General features: G+C 45.7%; 1 protein-coding gene across 3 annotated transcripts in view; it reads left to right on the forward strand.

The window, feature by feature from the left end:
• The window catches only part of PLXNA1 (plexin A1), a 394,709-nt gene that overhangs the window by 225,390 nt on the left and 150,004 nt on the right, over positions 1 to 19,315 (forward strand). The window lies entirely within an intron of this gene.

The following is a 19,315-nucleotide window of genomic DNA, read 5'->3' on the forward strand; positions in this document are numbered from 1 at the left end:
CCGGGAAGAGGGGAGCCGGCGAGCAGCGACAATAAGGCCCAGGTCCTATCCTCCAGTTTACACCGTGGGGAGAAAACAAACAGATGCTCGCAACAGCATGTGACAAGGGCAGCCACAGTCAGTAGGAGGTCGAGTAGCACAGAGGAGGCTGTGTCTGAAACCCTTCCTGAAGGAGGTGGCAGCTGAGCTCCCTGGAAGATTCAGTGAATCAGACATGTAGCCATTTAGAAATGAACATTTATTGGACACCTGTGCTACACTGAGAGAAGGGTATTGAGAAGACTCCAACGGGGCTCCTCCCAGGAGCACTGAGTCTTATAGGTGACATGAGGTGAGATGGAGGATGTGATAGAAACCCAGGAGGGGCAGGTGAAGGCATAGGGGCTTCTTCCTCCTTAGGGGGTCACGACAGAAGATGGTGCTTGAGCCTGATCTGGAGGCGTGGTTTGGTCCTGGCTAGAAGGTGGAGCTGAGGCAGAGGAGTCAGTGTGCCATGCCCAGGGCGGACACAGCAGTGTGGAGGTGTGAGGTGTCTTGGCATGTTTGAGATGGTGAGCATGGGGACTGGAGCAGAAGACAAGCAGAGGCCATGAAAGTGAGATAGGCAGGGCTAGTGGTGGCAAACAGCTCGGGTAGATGGGCTAACATAACAAGAAGGGGTTTGCTTAAAGACCGTCTGGACTCCCACGAGGGGCAGCAAAAGGGGGAGCGAGGCTAGGATATGTTGGAGGACCAGGGTGGCCCCAAATCAGGAAGCAGCTATGAAGAGGGAGGTGCCAGTAGAGAGAGGGATGCCTGCTGCTCTCCGCCTATGTGCCCATTGCTCAAGTTTCCGAGTACAAGAAGGGGATATAAGTATCCTTGCCTGGGTCATGCAGGTCCCTGATTAAAACACTTTCAAGACCACATCCAATGGGAACAGATAGTTCTAATACAGAGTTCAAGGTGAAGTTGACATGGAAATGGATGCTGGGCAGTCAGAGCCCCAGGCTGTACCCACAGTATTAACGAAGAATCCATGGCAAGGGCCAGCCCCCCACCCTCTTAGGTTTAGCTTCACTTTCCCTTCTGCACTGAATGTCTCTAGGACCTGAGATTCTTGATACACTGGGAATAGAGAGCTGACCCACCTGCCTCAGAGGGTGGTTCAAGAATATCCAGACGATGGGTAGGAATGGCGGCAGCGAGGTGGACTTCTTGAATTCTCCTCCAGAACTTACCACAAGTTGAAAATCTATAATCCATCAAAGGACTCTGCTCATCACACAGAACAGCTAAAAGACTCGTACGACGATTACTTGAAGGTGGGCAAATTGGGTGAGCAGGGGAAGTGGGAAAGGAGCAGAGTGGAGACATGGCCCACAGACTTGGCTGTGGAGACGCAGGGGGTCCCAGGACGGAACAGAGACCACAAAAGCCAGGAGGTGGGCTCTTTCCCTGCTTTCTACAGCTGATATCTCCCACCGAGAGCAGCATATCCAACATTTGAGGCAGTAATCTCAGTAGCTCAGAAATCTCTCGCCCGACATACACGTGCACACACACACACACACACACACAGAAGAAGTGCCCTAAGACTCAGGACACATGGCAAAAGGCTGGTTGTGTTACTCACAGTGTGCATATATCCAGATATCCAGGCAAGAGCAGAAACTACACTGACTTTGTAAAAACTACCATCCAGACCCCATAGCCCCACTCATCTAAAACTGTGGTCCCAGGGTCACTCTAGGCACCAGGTGACGGGCTCTGCCTACACAATACGCAGATGACTCTTTGTTACAGCAAAGGACAACCTGGAGATTACTTGGTGGCTTAAGCCAAGATAGGCGCTGCTTTATTTTGTATTGTTTTGTTTTTATATCTTTGACATTTTTGCCTGTGTTGAGTGTGGATTATTGGTTGTTTTAACATGTGAATTTGGATTTTTCTTTGTTGTTGTTGTTGTTGTTGTTTTTGTTGTGCTTGGTGATTTCCTTTGTTCTGAAATTGCCCTAAACCAGGGCCTAGCTTAACAGACACAAGCTTCAATATACCCAGAGGCCAACTCCAGATCAAACCAGAGTACTACCGGGTTTGACCTACAAGTGACAAGCCCAGAAGGAATTCTCTACAGGCACAAGAGCCCATAGGGGTCAAGCCTCATTGGAACGGTCAACACAATCACAAACCAGAACATCCATTGTGGGCAGAGCCAAGTCTCACAAATAGTCAGCCTAGGAGTCAATCCCACCTACTCACAAGCCAAAAGCAATTAAAGATCTTCTTTAACAGAACAATATACACAACACAAGAGTCACCTTTGGAGCACACGCAGAGGAGAAGAACGAAGTAGTGCAAGTCAAATATAAAGGACACATACTACATAAGATAACCCAGCAAAAACTAAGAACCCTAGGGGATCTACCTAATACAACAAAGCAAACAGAGTCAGCCAGAATGGAGAAACAAAGAAACATATCCAAAATAAAAGAACAGAAGAAACCTCTACAATTGGAACCAAAAGAAATAGAGATAACCAAACTAACAGAGACAGAGTTCAGATCACTGATGATAAGAATGTTTAAGGAGCTTAGTGACGACATAAAGAAGGATAGAGAAATCATAATGAACAAGCAGTTAGAACTAAAGAATACAATAACTGAAATAAAGAACACACTTGAAGGAATTACCAGCAGGTTAGATGAAGCAGAGGATCAAATCAGTGACTTACAAGTTAGCAGAGATCACCCAAACAGGACAACAGAAAGAAAAAAGAGTAAAAAACAATGGAAATGGTTTAAGAGAGCTCTGGGATAACATCAAGCGCAACAACATGCACATCACAGGAATACCAGAGGGTGAAGAGAGGAAGCAAGGGATTAAAAACATATTTGAAATAACAATGTCCGAAAACCTCCCTAACCTGGTGAAGGAAACTGACATACAAGCCCAGGAAGTGCAGAGTTCCAACCAGGATAAACCCAAACAGGTCCACACCAAGACACATTATAGTTAAAATGGGAAATGTTAGAGACAAAGAGAGAATCCTAAAAGCAGCAGGAGAAAGACAGCGGGTTACATACAAGGGAACTCCTATAAGGCTATCAAATGACTTTTCTACAGAAACAGTGCAGGCCAGGAGGGTGTGGCAGAAGATACTCAAAGTGATGGAAAACTAAGGCCTACAACGTAGATTGCTTTATCCAGGAAGGCTATAATTTAAAATTGAAGGAGAGAGAAAGAGCTTCCCAGAAAAGAATTAGCTAAAGGAATTTATTACCACCAAGCCAGCATTGCAGGAAATGTTAAAAGGGCTTTAAGCAAAAGAAAGGTGAAAACAATCTAACTAATGAAGAACAGAATTAGTTCTGTTGGTATATAGGCAACCAATGGACTTTTGTACGTTGATTTTGTAGCCAGCAACTTTAGTGTATTCATTGATTGTTTTTTTTTTTTTAATTATTTTTTTTTTTATTAATTTTATTGGGGTGACAATTGTTAGTAAATTTACATAGATTTCAGGTGTACAATTCTGTATTACATCGTCTATAAATCCCATTGCGTGTTCACCACCCAGAGTCAGTTCTCCTTCCATCACCATATATTTGATCCCCTTTACCCTCATCACCCACCCCCCACGACAATAATTTAGTGGTTACCAGAGGGTAAGGGGGTATTCATTGATTGTTTCTAATAGCTTTTTGGTGGTGTCTTTAGGGTTTTCTATGTATATCATCATGTCATCTGTAAATACTGACAATTTAACTTCTTCATTCCCAATTTGGATGTCTTTTATTTCTTTCTCTTGCCTGATAGCTCTGGCGAGGACTTCCAACACTATGTTGAAAAGCAGAGGTGATAGGGGACAATCTTGTCGTGTTCCTGAAAGTAGAGCAAAGGGCTTCAGCTTTTCACCATTAATTATGAGATTAGCTTAGGGCTTGTCGTATATGGCCTTTATTATGTTGAGGTATTTTCCTTCTATACCAATTTTAGTAAGTGTTTTAATCATAAATGGATGTTGTATCTTATCAAATGCTTTTTCTGCATCAATTGATAGAATCATATGATTTTTGTGCTTTATTTTGTTTATGTGATGTATCACATTGATGGATTCGGAAAGTTGAACCATCCTTGTGCCCCGGGGATGAACCCCACTTGGTCGTGATGAATAATCTTTTTAATGCATTGTTGTATTCGATTTGCTAGAATTTTGTTTAGGATTTTAGCATCTGTATTCATCAGAGATATAGGTCTGTAGTTTTCTTTTTTTGTGTTGTCCTTACCAGGTTTTGGTATCAGGGTAATGTTGGCCTCATAAAATGAGTTAGGGAGTACTGACTCTTCTTCAATTTTTTGGAAGAGTTTGAGCAGGATTGGTGTTAGATCCTCTTTGAAGGTTTGGTAGAATCCACTGGTGAAGCCATCTGGTCCAGGACTTTGATTTTGGGAAGGTTTTTGATGACTGATTCAATTTTGTTACTGGTGATCGGCCTGTTTAGATTTTCCAGTTCTTCATGATTCAGCCTTGGAAGGCTATATGTTTCTAAGAACTTGTCCATTTCTTCTAAGTTATTAAATTTGGTGGCATATAGTCCTTCATAGTATTCTTGGATAATCCTTTGTATTTCTGTGGTGTCCGTGATAATTTCCCCTTTTTCATTTCTGATTTTGTTAATTAGTGTCTTCTCTCTTTTTATCGTAGTGAGTCTAGCCAAGGGTTTGTCAATTTTGTTAATCTTTTCAAAGAACCAGCTCTTTGTCACATTAATTTTTTCTATTGTCTTTTTGTTCTCTATTTCATTTAGTTCTGCTCTGATTTTTGTTATTTCCTTTCTTCTGCTGACCTTGGGTTTCGCTTGTTCTTGTTTTTCTAGTTCTTTAAGGTGTAACATGAGGTTATTTATTTGGGATTTTTCTTGTTTCTTGAGATAGGCCTGTAATGATATAAATTTCCCTCTTAAAACTGCTTTCGCTGTGTCCCAAAAGTTTTGGTAGGATGTATTTTCAGCGTCATTTGTTTCTATGTATCTTTTGATCTCTAATTTCTTCTTTGACCCAGTCATTCTTTAAAAGTATGTTGTTTAATCTCCATGTATTTGTGTTTTTTCTTGCTTTCTTTTGCAGTTCATATCCAATTTCAAAGCCTTGTGATCAGAGAATATGCTTGGTATGATTTCAATCTTCTTAAATTTTCTGAGGCTGATTTTTGTCCCAATATATGGTCTATCCTTGAGAATGTTCCATGTACACTAGAAAAGAATGTATAGTCTGATGTTTTAGGATGAAGTGCTCTATATATGTCAATTATGTCCATTTCATCTAACGTGTCATTTAGCGCTGCGATTTCGTTATTTATCTTCTGTTTGGATGATCTATCCATAGCTGTCAATGATGTATTTAAGTCCCCTAGTATAATTGTGTTTTGGTCAATTTCTTCCTTTAGTTCTCTTAGTAGTTACTTGGTATATTTCGGTGCTCCCTGATTGGGGTCATAATTATTGATGACTGTTATGTCTTCTTGTTGTATAGTCCCCTTTACCATTATGAAATGTCCATGTTTGTCTCTTGTTATCTTTTTCACCCTGAAGTCTGTTTCACTGGAAATCATTATGGCTACACCTGATTTTCTCTGGGTACCATTTGCTTGGAGTATCAATTTCCACCCTTTCACTTTGAGTCTATGCTTGTCCTTGTAGCTGAGATGTGTCTCTTGTAGACAGCATATGGTTGGGTTTAGTTTTTTGATCCAATCTGCTACTCTGTGTCTCTTTATTGGTGAGTTCAGTCCATATACATTTAAGGTGATTATTGATATATTGATATGTGAGGATTCCCTGTCATTCTGTTTTAGTTTTCTGGTAAGGCTGTGTCTCCATTGTTTCTTTGCCTTTTTGTTGTTGTCAATTATTTCTGTGTGGTGGTATTCTATGATGTTCCCCTCTGTTTCTTCTTTTATTACAGTATATATTTCAGTTCTGGATGATTCTTGAGTGGTTACCGTTAAGTTTATGTAAAAGAAAGTTTGATATTTAGAATATTCCAGTTTCTTCAGTACGCTTACTTTTTACTTTCTCTATTCCCATATTCCAGTTCAGGCCTTTACGCTCCCCCTTTTTATGTCTCGGTTGCCACAAGTTGTCCCTGTTGATGGTGGTCTAATAGCCTCCTTTAGTATTTCTTGTAGTGCAGGTCGTGTATTAGAAAATTCCCTCAGCTTCTGGATGTCTGGAAAGGTCTTTATTCCTCCTTCATATTTAAAGGAGATCTTTGTTGGATATATTATTCTTGGCTCATAATTTCTCTCTTTCAATAGTTTGAATATTTGGTTCCATTCCCTCCTAGCTTGTAGAGTTTCTGCTGAAAAATCTGATAATAATCTAATGGGCTTTCCTTTGTAAGTTACCATCTTCTTTTCCCTGGCTGCCTTGAGGATTCTTTCTTTTTCATTGATTTTAGACAGCTTCAATACAATGTGCCTTGGTGAAGGTCTGTTGGGATTGAGGTAATTAGGTGTTCTATTTGCTTCTTGGATTCAAGGATCCAGTTCTTTCCACAAGTTTGGGAAGTTCTCATCGACGATTTGTTTGAATATATTCTGTGTTCCCTTCCCTTTTTCTTTTCCTTCTGGTATGCCCATTATTCTTATATTGCTCTTTCTGATGGAGTCAGAAAGTTCTTGTAGAGTTCTTTCATTTCTTTTAAGTCTCAAGTCTCTTTCTTCTTCCCTCTGTGTAAATTCCAGGTTCCTGTCTTCGATGTCACTGATTCTTTCCTTCTTCTGGTCAACTCTACTACCTAAGCTGGATATTTCATTGTTAATTTCTTCTATTGAGTTCTTAATATCCAGAAATTCTATTTCGTTCTTTTCAAAATTTCAATCTCTTTTGTAAAATGCTCATGGTGTTCTTTGATTGTGTTTCTGAGTTCATTAAACTTCCTTTCTGTGTTTTCTTGCATCTCGTTCAGTTTTTTCAGAATTGCGATCTTGAATTCTCCGTCATTTAAATCACAAAGGTCCATATCTCTAAGTTCCTTTTCTGGAGACTTTTCACTTTCTTTCTGAGCTATCTTGTTGCCTTGGTTATTCATGGCAATCACTGATTTACTATTTCTCTTCCTAGACATCTACAGGAGTGTCTTCTGCAACAGGTTGATAGGTATGCGAAGAGCTTTTGGAGTTCCAAAGCTCTTTCTGCACCAGATTCAGAGCCCGTTTGTTTCAGCAGTTCTGTTTACTCCTGCAGGGATCCGCCCAGATAGGTGGGGCCAGGGGCGGGGTGGGTTGTGAGAGATGGCCCAGAGCAATGGCGGGGACCACCACCACAGCCAGTCCTGCTTCCACAGCTCCCTCCCCTTTGCCGGAACTAGTTGAGCTGCGAATCTGTGTCTGCGGTCCACAGTTCTCAGAGCAGCAAATATTCTGTCCTTTGATCTGACACTGCTACTTTATGGCTTCTAGCACCGGGCAGGTGGGGGCGGGGTGAGCTCTGGGAGGGTAGGGAGTGGGCGGCTATTCTCCCTGCCTAAGGCTTTCGCTGGGCAGTGAGGGCTTAAACCACTGATTTCAGCCCTCTATCCTCAGTCTTTGCTCCGAGATCTGCTGTGAGGGAACGTTGGGTTCAGCCGTTTTGTATGCTGCCCCCTCAGCCCTGTGGGTCGTAAGCGGAGCCCTAGCAGTCCGAGTCTTTCCCTCTCCTGCAGCTGCAGCTGCGGTAGTTCCGGGATGCAGTGAGCATGGAGCACTGAGCTAGGTGTGCGTCCTGTGCCCGCGTGGCTTCGTCTCCGCACGTCTCCTCTCCCTCCTCCCTTGCTCGCGCGATTCACCCACCTGGAGGTGAATTCAGCAGTGGGCCTCTTCGTCTTGCCTGTCTGCTGTGCAGGGAGTCCTTTGTGGAGTTATTGTTGTCCGATTCGTTGTAAATTCCAGGGGTGTGCTACAGAGGCTCACCTCACGCCGCCATTTTTCCCTTTTCTCCCCAAGAGACATTTTTCTAAAAAGGACATACAGATGGCAAACAGACTTGAAAAAGTGCTCAACCTCACTAATCATTAGAGAAATGCAAATAAAAACCACAATGAGATACCACCTCACCCCAGTCAAAATGGCTATCATCAATAAATTAACAAATAACAAGGGCTGGTGCGGATGTGGAGAAAAGGGAACCCTCATGCATTGCTGGTGGGATTGCACATTGTTGCAGCCACTATGGAAAACAGTATGGAGGTATCTCAAAAATCTGAAAATGGAACTACCTTATGATCCAGCAATTTCACTATCTGGAAAAATCCAAACCTAATTCAAAAAAATTTATGCACAGCTATGTTTATTGCAGCAGTGTGCACAATAGCCAAAACATGGAAACAACCGAAATGCCCATCAGTAGACGACTGGTTAAGAAACAGTGGTACATTTATACAATGGAGTATTACGCAGCCATAAAGAACAAAGAAATGTTAACATTTGAAACAACATGGATGGACCTGGAGAACATTATGCTTAGTGAAATAAGTCAGACAGAGAAAGAGAAATACCATATGATGGTACTTATATGCGGAATCTAAAGAAAAGAATAAGTGAATGAACTAATCAGAAAATAAAATATCCAGACAGTAGTTCTCAAACTTTTTGTTTTGGGATCCCTTTGCCCTCATGAAAATTATTGAGGACCCCAAAGAGCTTTTGTTTATATGGGTGATAACTCTCTATGTTGACCATATTAAAAATTGAAGCAGAATATTTTAAAAATAGTTTATTTATGCATTTAAAAATAACAGTTATAAACTGACCATGTTAATATACGTAACATTTTTAATGAAAAAAATTATTAGTTTTCAAAATAAGAAAAAAATAGTTTAGTGAGAAGAGTGGCATTATTTTAAAATTTTGCTCATCTCAATGTCTGGTTAAATAGAAACATTGGGTTCTCATGTCCACCTCTGAACTCAGTCTGTTGTGATGTACTATTTGGTTGAAGCACAGATGTGTAGTTGCCAAAGGACGGTTCTTTGGAGCCCCCAAAGGATCTTGGGGACCCTTATTCAGAGGTAACTGAAAAAATCTTTTATACCGTGGGGTGCTGTTTGCTCCCGAGACAGGCAGCTTCCCCCCAACGTCCTGTGCTGTTACCAGGCTGAGTTCCCTCTTATGTCCTCTCAGGAGATCTTGGTGGTGCATAAGACCCCCTTCTACCTTCCCCTGCACCACTTGCATTTGCATTCTGGTTCTGTTTCTCCTGGCTCTTCTTTCCCACTGCCTGCCTGCTCTCACCCTCTTCTTCCCAGGAAGCACCCTGTCGTAGGATGTGGCCTCCCTCCTGTGGGTGCTGGTCCTTAGTGCTCCCACGCTTCTGGAAGCCACCACTTCCCTCCCAGCACCATTCCAGTCCCTCTTCTCATCAGCCCTGCAGTTTCCTTTGGACTTTCATCGGTTGCTCTTTGGCCTAACAGGCTGACTTGAACTGACTAGAACTGGTCTAAGGAATTGTTTTTGTTTCTTCTAATAGCATGAGGAAGATTTATGTTTTCCAACGTTTGATGAAAACCCTGTCTGGAGTCTCTCAGTTTTGAATCTGCTGTGAATTTGAGCTTTGTACTCATTCCCAATCATAATGGTAAAGGGAAGCCCGTACACGTGACAATCAGCTAGATGTAGCTGTTCTAGGTGTTTTAGAATAGCATCTAGCAATGCTCCTCAGGCAACCAGTTTACCCTTCTGAGCATCATTTATCCGCTCGGCAGTGAGGGCTTAAACCACCGATTTCAGCCCTCTTCCCTCAGTCTTTGCTGCCGTGAGCGTTGGGTTCAGCCGTGTTATATGCTGCCCCCTCAGCCCTGTGGGCTGTAAGCAGAGCTCTAGCAGTCCGAGTCCTTCCCTCTCCCGCAGCTGCGGTAGTTCCGGGATGCAGTGAGCATGGAGCACTGAGCTAGGTCTGTGTCCTGCACCTGCGTGGCTCCGTCTCCGCACTTCTCCTCTCCCTCCTCCCCTGCACGCGCGATTCACCCACCTGGAGGTGAATTCAGTAGTGGGCCTCTTTGTCTTGCCTGTCTGCTGTGCAGGGAGTCCTTTGTGGAGTTATTGTTGTCCGGTTCGTTGTAAATTCCAGGGGAGCGTTACAGAGGCTCACCTCACGCCGCCATTTTTTCCCTCACACGTGTGAGCATCATTTATTTGTTCTTCAAACCATAGAGAGGGGCTTAACAATTCCTGCCTTAACACATTGTCATAAGGACTAACAACCCAACACACAGGAATTGACTATAAAGCGTAGCTTTCATTGTTATCATTATTTTCTTTCTTCCATTGAGGGATCTCTTGGTTTCTTGCATAGAGTACCATTATTTCTATTAGTCACTGTGGATAGAACCCTCAATGTTCTAGTGATGTCCCATTGTCAGAAGATTTAGGTTGGTTCCTATACAAGACATTTCAGCTTACTACTGCTGTCCTTGTGTGAAGGCCCAAAGAAAATGGCTCCCAGAAAAATCTAGCAAGTTCTCCACTGTCCAGGGATGGGCTATGGCCTGAAACCTAGGCCTTGTAATGCTCTCATTCCCAGTGGCCCTGTGTTCTAGATTGCAAATGACTCAAGACTGACTAAATCACCAGTGAGTCCATATGGCCCTGGCTTGCCAGGGGCCTCCTGGAAACACTGTGCACTGGGCCACTGTGGACCAACCACAGTGCAGTGCATGATGGCCACTCAGCCAGGGCAGCTTTGGAGCTGAATGAGAATCACGAACATAGAACAGCATGAGTCTGGTCAGAAACTGCTCGTTATCCACTCATTATTCATTCTTTCTTTCTTCTCTGATGTTAGAACTCCAGTTTTATTTGGGGTGGCAAAGACCCCTGCTAGCATCTACTGCCTAGCCTCTCTGCAGCTGAGGGTGGGGTTCATTCTTGTGACTTCATTCTAACCCAGCACACTTGAGTGAGGGATATGAGTAGTCATGGAGAAGGCTTCCTTCAGCTGGAGTCTTCCTGTCCTGCTTCTCTCTGCATACTGAAGTGAGGTGACCCTGATGACAGAGCCTGTGTAGGATGCTAAAGCAGACAGGTAGAGGGAGCTGGAGCCCCTCCAGATTGTGGGGTCATCACCAACATCTGGCTTTTATGAGAGGGAAAGGCCTTCCATGTGGTTAGATCCACTGTTACTGTAGGCTTTCTGTCATCCATAGCCAAGTCTCCACCTAACTGATCAAGAGCCCTTTGAAACATACTGTTATCTAACATTGGAGCTAAGGCACAGTTAAGAATTCCCCTTCTGTTGCACCTAATTGTATTGATCCATTTAACCATTCCTCACTCAGAAGATACTGAGTTACTCTTTTGTACCAGGTACTACGCCAATGGCTGAATTCTAATTAATATTGATGATATTAATCAGAGAAATTTCCATACCATGCCCCACCCCTCTGCATGCTGGATTCTGAGGAGCTGTGTCTTCCATGTGGGACAGGACTTCCTGGAGTCCACAAGCCACGTGGAAGGGGCAGAGCCCAGCAGAGAGAGGAGGGTGCACATGGGCTCCTAGGGGCTGAGTTGGAGATGCAGCCTTCCCATTGCTGTAATGGGGTGGTCTCAGGACCCCAGTGCTCAGTCGCCCTTGGGCTCTGCTGCTTCTATGAACCCCATTTTAGAGGGGTCAGGACCGCTAGGCAGGATTGGGGAGAAGTAGAGGTACTCTGGGAAACGCTGTGTGGGACTGGACATTTTCGGTGCCCAAGAGAGATAGTGTACTACAAGTCACCAGGAAAATCCGTGGGTCGCCTTTGTTTGCACCCACTGGGAACCACCCTTCTCTACTGTGCACATGTAAAGGGACAATAGAAAGGGAAATAGACGTGCTTTGGATGTATGTCCCAGGAGTTGTGCTTACTATGTCCGCCTCGGGCCAGTGGACATAGTAAGCACATAGTAAGGCGGTGTTCTTTCCCCAGGGAGATGCCTTAAGCACAGGGTCTGAGCCAGAGTAGGCCCTATGTGTGTGGAAGTGACATGGATCAGCTGGGACTTCTGCTCTGGAAAGGAAGTGACACATTAGCCCCAGGTCACTGTGCAGTGCCTGGCCATGGGGAGATCAAAGCACGTGCCCATGCAGACGTGGTTAGCTCTGCTCTACTCTCCAGGTCTACTCAGTACCAGGATATGGTGACAACGGACATAGGCTCTACCACTTGCAAGGGGCTGGCAGCCTGGTAGAGATGAGGGATAGGACATGTATATACCATGGTGGAGACAATAAAAGCCCAAAGTAACTGACTGGCTGTGCCGAGCCATGGCGACTTCTTGACGGAGGTGGTGTCAGAAGTGGCTGTAAGACAGATCTAGGAATTAGCCTAGTTAAGGCACAGTGGCCTGAAGCAGCTTCAGTGGGCAGAAGGGGGAGGGGCCCAAATCAAGGCTGTGAGGGCACTGAAGGGTGCAGGCTTCAACTGAAGGTCATTTGAGGTCAGGGCTGGCGTGTCTGAAAGGTCACTGTGCCACCTGTTGGGGTTTCACTGAGAAGGTGCTGGGCTGGAAGCAGCAGGCCCAGATGGCCCACTTCCATTCCCTTCAGAGGATGAGGTGTGGCCAGGTCCAGACACTAGTGACCCCCACAGCTGTATGTGGCCTTAAAGGGATGACCTGCTTTGGGCCTTGGCGATTCAGGAACCCATTGCCCCTTTGTACCCGTGCCTGTCAGTGCTCGTCGGCCAGAGCCACGGCTCCATCAGAGTCATGCAGCCTGGGCCCAGCTGCCTCTCCATGTGGTGGGCACACACAGCTGTCACACTCACGAGCCTCCTCAAGACACTTAGATATTCCTGCACACTATCACTGACTTCTTTCCCTCCTTCCTGCAGCTGAGGGACTCCATGAGTGCCAGGAACATCATGTATAGGAAGGAGCCTGTTGCCACAACAACCCCAGTGAATGGTGGGTGCCTTGTCTGCAGTCTCTTAATAGATCCACAGAAGGCACTTCATGTGGGGAGGAGGCTGGCTTAGGTTTGCAGATGTGCTGGTAACACGGGTGGGGAGACCAGCAAAGGGGCTGGATTGGCAGCCCTGGATTGACCAGGCAAGGTGACAGCATGGGTAGGCTCACTGTCAAGGCCATACGCTCTTCACAGCTTCCAATTTGCCTGCAGCCTGTATAGCCCATGTGGAGAGGGCCAGTCGGAGGGACTTTGCAGTGACCCCAGAGGTGCTTAGCTCATAATTGGGGTTTCCCTGGATCATGTGCCAGCTGCTTAGAAAATGGGTGGGTTTTCTGTGACAGAAAGAAGCCCAGCTGCAGCAGGGAACCAGTTGTCAGCAGTGGAGAAATAATAAATAGTTGAGCAAAGGCTCGAAGCCGGACCGTGTCCCAGGCATGCACTCATGCACTCGCCCTCTGCCAGCAGCAGGGCAGAGTCAGCTCTGGCTCCCTTTCTTGACTACCGTGATCCTGTGGGGTTGCGAGAGGCTGTAGTGTCCCACCTATGGCAGGTCCTCCAGGGGCAGCAGAGTGGAGAGGGGACGCTGGGTGTGTCCTTCCCCTATCTCATACAAAGATGTGCCCCTGCGTTTCTGTAATGTGCTGGGCTTCTGAGCAAGAGTCCATTTGAGCAACATGTCTTCCCTCTAGGTTTGAAAGCTACTGGGCTAGACATTCTGTAAGAACCCTTCTAGATCAACATTATAAGGTTTTGTGATTACTTGTGTAATTTAGTAAATCAATCACTCTCAGTACCTTGATTTTTCCAGATGTAATTCTGAGCAGTGGCTTTTTGTAATTCTCAGCCAGACTTTTTTTTTCTATCCCTAACTCATTCCAGGGCTATGACCTTTCCCCATGAGGACACTTGTCTCACTTTGGATGGGATCCAGAGGGAGCTGGGAGAGGATTGGGGAGATGGGAAGGCCTTGAATTTCTTGGTGAAGCAGGAGGGGAAGGGCTTTGGGGGACCTATAGATGGGGTTTTGATTTAGCCATGGGGGAGGAATGGATGGGATTAATTTATCTAGCACCTCCTATTTCCCAGCCCCAGTTCTGGGTGCTGGGGAGTTTGCAACAAACCAGGCAGTGCTCAGTTTTCCAGGAAACATTTCAGATCCCGATGCATGTTTTGAGGACAATAAGGAGGTAGGTTTTAGGAAGGGCCGGGGGGTATTTAATTAGCTTGTTCTGTGTGACTTTCCCTAAGAAAATGACATCTGAGTTGAGAACTGAATGAGAAAGTGGCAGTCGTGGAAAGGTTTAGGGGAACAGATCTGGGTCAGAGTTCTGGAAAAGTCTTTGAGCAAAAGAAGAGCGAATTGAAAGGCCCTAAGGTGGAAATGAACTTGCATGTCCACAAGGCAGACAGAGGTCAGGGTAGCCAGAGCCAAGTAGGGGTGTGGGGGGCTGGTGAAATCAGCCAGGAGGAAGAACCTGGCTCTGTAGGCCTCAGTAGAAAGCAGATGAGAAAGCAGTCTAATATCATTCTGAAATGACTGGAATGCTTTCAGAAGATGTGACTGCACTTTGGGAAGATGGCTATGGCCACTGAGGAGTATAAACTAGTAGGACAAGTGTGGAAGTGGGAAGAGCAACCAGGAGGCTCTTGCTTATCCAAGTGCATGACGATGGTGGCTGGGACCAGTGTTGAGGGAATGTGGTGGTGAGGGGTAATTGGACTGGAAATGTGTTCAAGATTAGACATACTGATGGATTTGAAGGGTTAAATTAGAGAGAAGAATGGGGCCAAGGACGGCTTTTGGCTCTTGTCCTGGACTAATGTGTGTATGAGAAGAGATGGAAGGCTTGGGGATGGGGGGAGTAGAAGTTAGAGCTAGCCCTGTTCCAGAGCATCCATTAAAGCTTTAGCCCCCAGCCACTCAGAGTTCTCAGGGTGGTCATGAATCCTGGGGCAAAGAAAGGAAAGCCCTTGGGCATTTTGGAAACATATATGCTTATAGCTGTACTGGAGCACCCCTGAGAAATATCCCGTGGCTTAGACACGGCCGGGACCTGGGTCCAGGCTCGTGTCAGCTATTATGTCTTGAAGCCTACATGGTTTCTTGCTTTCCTCATGTAGGCACACAGTCTCTGCTCTGAGCCATACACGAGGGGGCATTCTCTACCATTGTCACAGCTCATCCCCTTCTTGGAGTCTTGCCATCAAATCTTCTCAGTGCCAGCCTGGGTGAGCTCACCATTGGGTCGTTTTTGCACAGGTCTGGAAGTCTCTGTCATGATGAGCTGGCTATTCTTCAATTGAGTTGCAATGTCCCAAAGAAACTGCTAAACCTATACAAAAGCCATGAAATCTTCATAGCCAAGCTGAGATTCTGATCCACAGAAGTCACCCAGCCCAGCTTCTGACTGTCCAGAACATTATGCCACAACATACCCAACAAATGGCCGCTGATCTTTCCCACCATAGTGTGCTCACAACTTCAGAAGGCAGCTCATTTCTTTGCTCTAGAGCTCCGATAGTTTGAACTTTCTCTATGTTGGGCATCCTTGGAAATTCTACTAAACACTCCTCTGGTAGTTTAAACTACGCTCTGGAGGCACAGGTCTGTCTCTGTCCACATGCAGCCTCTGAGAGAGAAGGTGGCTGTGAGGACAGAGTCCCAGAGAGCGCTTTCCAGGCTCTCGGCCTCACGTGGAAAGGTGCTGGCTTGGTTATTGGATGTCCATCAGCTGTGATCAATTGCCCATCTGCTGTGGCTGGGTGGCCATCAGCTGTTGCTGGTTAGCCATTAGCCATTAATATAACTGCCATGGCTACGCTAGGGGGTTGGTTGGTTGGCAGAGAAGCAGATGGGGATTGCGCATCGTGTGGAGCCTGCTTCCTGTGTCTCCAACCCAGCTCCCAGCAAGACTATAGTGATATGAACCCCCATCCATGGCTCCGGTGGTGTTCTTTTTGGCCTCGCCATATCCTGCACTCTTGTGTGGGGAGCGGGAGCTGAGACCCCACATGACTGGCCTTCATGCCCCTTCTCCAGACTCCAGCCCCTTATTCTCATTTTCGTATGAGAGAATTCTAGAAACCTCGTGATCCTGGTCACCACCTTTCTCAGGAGACATCATAGTTTGTTCCTCTCGGATTTGAGGCCTGAAAAGCAACCCCATTCCTCCACTGTAATGCAGAGTGTCCATTCCTTGACCCTGGCACTTCGTTTTCCATTTTGTCTGTCTCAGGTGAAAGTACTACTGATTGGGAGAGATTTTCCTTTTCTCGAAAGCTCTTACTGCCTGAAAGTCTCTTCAGCTGATTTGTTTTTAATTGAGTGATCTCTAAGCTTTGACTCAAGCAGTTCAGAATCATTTGGATTCCTGGGTAAAGGAGGTTTTTCTCTCTGCTCTCGGTCATTGAGGTGTCTCATCACCCTGATTTGCTCATTCGTATTCTCTGCCTTGTCTATCCCTGTGGGAACTGACAGTGCTCTGGCCTACCTTGAACGAGGGCAGAGCAGATACTGAGCATGCCTAATAGTTCCCATTTATTGCTTAGGAGTTGCTATAATGGCCATTGATCCAGTGCGACCAGGTTCTTTGTTACTATTACAAAAAATAGTATCATGTCAGTGCAATGATAGCGCAACTCCAGATGGGAGGGGTTGAGTCCATAGAGAACACTGCCCAGGGAAGGACCCTCCAGAGACAGCAGGGGATATTTGTCTGGGAGTACACCCAGCATTCCCCTAAGAGGAGGTGGTTTAAAGGTTTTGGGGGGCTGGGGTCCCACCGGACTCCATTTCAGCAGAGGGAAGAAGCAGTGACTATCTTGGACATCCTGTACAGCTCTACTGGAGGGATGCCATTCCAAAATAGGTACCTTAAAGCTGTGTGAAAAGTGACTCACTCTGGGGGAGGGGTGCACTGGATATCCTGGTACCTGCACATACAGAGGAAACAGTGACTGGCAAAGGAGGAGGCAGTTGGCTAACAAATGGCCCTGCCCTATGGTACCACTGTCACTGCTGAGGCAGCTGTGAAAGCACTGCCCAGAAGGAATTACTGGGTATTTGGGAGGCTGAGCCTGGAAGGATCTTGATAGACTAGTGACCAGACAAGGATTTCTGTTTGCTGTTTTGCAAGATGCGTCTGGTAGGGCTGCACAGCCAGGCAACACAGACACTAAAGCTGTCATTCCAGCATGAGCCAAGATCTGGAGGCGATGCTGAGACATGTGGAACAATAGGTGCTTTCCGCTCCTTTACTTAATTTTAAAAGCCATGTGTGCACATGATAAAACATGTAAGACAATGTAAAATTGAACACCACTTTTCTATCAGCCCCTTAACCCACTTGCCAGAGAGTAGTCACTGTTAACACTTCCTTGTGTATCCTTTCAAAAAAATTTTAATGCATATTCAAGTATATATTTTACCGAAACGGAATCATAGTATATTGTTCTACAGCTTGCTTTTTTCAGTTTAATAACATGTCTTAGAGTTCTTTCTCTGTTGGCATATATAAACCTTTCTCATTCTTATTAACTGCATAGCTGAAAATCATAGATTCTTCAATTTGGAAAAACATTCCAATCAATGTGATCTAATTGCCTCATTTTGCTAGAACCTAGAGAGGTGAGGTGATTTGCCGGAAGGCACAGTGCGTTAGTGAGAGGGAAGGACTCCTCTGAGAGAGGTTTGGAAGGGAGAACTTCCTTCTGGGCTGGCCATCAGGGATGACAGATAGGAATGGGCTGCATTTCATCACATCATCATCTATGTCCATCGTTCTGTGCTGTTAGCAGCAGGAGGAAGGGCGGGAGGACAAACCTTTTAGCTGAGGAGAGGAAATGATATGTCTCCTGCATAAACTGAAGTCCAGTTAACAAGATACTAGAGTGGAAATATCACCTGAGCCAGCAGAAATGTGTGTTCAGGTGTTGGTGAGAAGCCCTATCTTCATCAGTAGAACAAAGCAGCCGTCGTTGGGAGAGCAAAGGGTTTTCCTAGAAGTCCTCAGTCTTGAGTGTGATTTTTGTACTTCTTGTTAGGCACTAAAGCAGAGCTTGGTGGTAGGGCTCTGACTCCTATGGGCCCCACGCTTGTTCCTTTGCTGTATTTTACCACCCAACCCCCACTGCTGCCTGAGGCCACTGGCATCCTGCCTGTGTAGGTGAGGGATGAGTGACAGCCTTCTGAGGGAACTGCAGGCTGCAATTGTGTGGGCAGACTGCCCACTCTGAAGGTGGGCACCTCTTACCTCTGAGGTGCCTGAGAGTTGGTATTTGTATATTAATAAGCTTCCTGGTGCAGGTCAGAGCCAGGAGGGCCCCTGGAGATCTACTAGGCCAGCTTCTCCCACCCCAGGCTGTGTGCCCCCCCAGGGCTGCCCATTTACATGCCAGGGTGTGGGAGATGAGGCTAGAGACTGGAAAGGGCACATCTTCCTGGAGCATCAATTTTACATGAAGCTTCAGGTAGAGAAATGCTATTTTTATATTAAAGCAAACACTGATATTATGGAATAGCCTGAAAAGTTCAAGTTACTTTTTAAGATAAAACAGGCCATTTCAAAGCAGTTTTATCCCTTTTTGCCTCAGGCAACTTCAGGCTTCACCCCCTGGGCCCTAGAGGGCATGTGTTCTCTCTCCTCTGCTGTTTGGGACTTTGTTGAGAAGTGTTTTAGTTAGAATGGATAGATTTTCTTAAGAAAATGACAGTTTATCTTAAGGGTATGCACAGCTGGAACCTGGAAGTTGGCAGGGCTCTAGGCACCTTCTGTGGGTGCTTCCCTCTGTGTTTACTGCCTCCTGACAGCTCCACAAGCCCTGCTTTGTGTTTTTTTCCGGTTTCTCAGTCCTCCCGTGGGTTTGGTTTGCCTTGGCCCTGACCCACCCTAATGACTTCCCCTTGAGTTACCTCTAGTTTATTCCCTGCTTATCCCCCCCAAAGAAAGCTAATTGGCCCAGCTCGTCTTCTCACACTGGCCAGGTTGAGGGTTGGCTGCCTTTGGTCATACCAGCTAGAGTGAGGGGTTCAGTGCCATTTGGTACAAAACCTGTTTCCTTAACCCACCGCTTCTGGAGGGGCAGAAGGGCCAGTTGAGCCTAATAGGGGATATGAACCAGTTAATGGGTTATGGTTCTAATCCAGCCAGTTTATGGAACACAGAAGAATTGCAGACCCTAGAAAGGGTGACAGTTGGTGAGTGTGATAAACACCTTCCCTGGTGGGTCCTCTCCACCACATGAAATTTCTTTCCTAGTGAGAAACTCTTGGGCAATCGTTTCACTTCCTAGTATCCATCCAGTGAATAAATTGTCCCTATCAACCAAGCCAGGTCTGAAAGAGCACCTTCCTACTGACGTGGTCCAGGTGACCATTTAAGATTGTCATCTCACCAGAAGTTTGGTCA

Source organism: Rhinolophus hipposideros, assembly GCF_964194185.1.
Source record: "Rhinolophus hipposideros genome assembly, chromosome: 17".
Classification (NCBI taxonomy): Eukaryota; Metazoa; Chordata; class Mammalia; order Chiroptera; family Rhinolophidae; genus Rhinolophus; species Rhinolophus hipposideros.